The following is a 1,286-nucleotide window of genomic DNA, read 5'->3' on the forward strand; positions in this document are numbered from 1 at the left end:
CAAGATGCTTGCCCTGGAAATCCTGGTTCAGTTTGGCCAACCACAAATGCCTTTGTTCCTCAGACAGTTTTCTGCACTCTTCTTGTTTTGTTTTAACTTTTGGAAGTCTTTAGTACTCCAAATGTTTTTCCCAGTCTGACCGATTAGTACAGCCCAAAACATGACAATAATTGACCATTTTCAGCAGAAATAATCAGCAAAATATGCAAGTTTATGCAATAATATCCAATATGGCTAATTGATGACGTGTCATAAAAACACTCCATACAGTTCACTATACAGAATCCAGAACAAGAACAATATTTTAGATACACTGCCGTTGAAAGGTGTGGGATCTGGAAGACTTGTAATGTTTTTTAAAGGAATCTCTTATGCTCATCAAGGCTGCATTTATTTGATCAAAAATACAGAAAAATATTAATTTAAAAATAATATTTTAATATACTTTAAAATATATTTTATTCCTGTGATGGAAAGCTCAATTTTCATCAGCTGTTACTCCATTCTTAAGTGTCACATGGTCATTCAGAAATCATAATACTGTATGCTTGATGTTGGAAACAGTTGTACTGCCAAATATTTTTTTGGAACCTGTGATTTTTTTATTTATTTTTTAGGATTCTTTGATGAACAAGAAGTTAAAAAGAACAGCATTTATTCAAAATATAAATCTTTTCCAACAATATACATCTATAATTGTTATTAATTTAACACATACTTGGTGACCCCAAACTTTTGAGTGTAATGCTGTTCCTTTTTAACATTTTATTGATTCAAGTTTCAGGTTCCAAAAAATATTAACCAGCACAACTGTTCCCAGCTTAATGAGCTTATGAAACTTCTTTTAGGAACATTAAAGATCTTATGGTTTTCAAACTTTTAAGCAAAAACATTTGGGATAATGTAAACACAAGTCAGCAAACTATATAACAATGTTCTAGTGTTTTTTTTTTGTTTTTTTTTGAATATTTATTTATTTATTTTTTTACATATTCTGCCTTTGATATTTACAGAGAGAGAGCTTGTCAAAGTTTTTATCTTGTCCTTATTTTGGCGAACATACAAGATGTCAAAAACAGTCTTATTTTGAATGTACACCATTTAAAATCTACATTTTACAAAGCACAGCAGATTATTGCTTTTGTAAAAATGTTGCTACATGAAAAAATAAGTTTTTTTTTTCAACTCTTATAATAGCCCCTGACAAAACAAGTGCTATATTCACCTAAAAACAAAACGTAATTATGAATGCAGATAACAGAATCCCGAATAACAACAATCTATTT

Source organism: Garra rufa, chromosome 11 (genome assembly GCF_049309525.1).
Source record: "Garra rufa chromosome 11, GarRuf1.0, whole genome shotgun sequence".
Taxonomy (NCBI): Eukaryota; Metazoa; Chordata; class Actinopteri; order Cypriniformes; family Cyprinidae; genus Garra; species Garra rufa.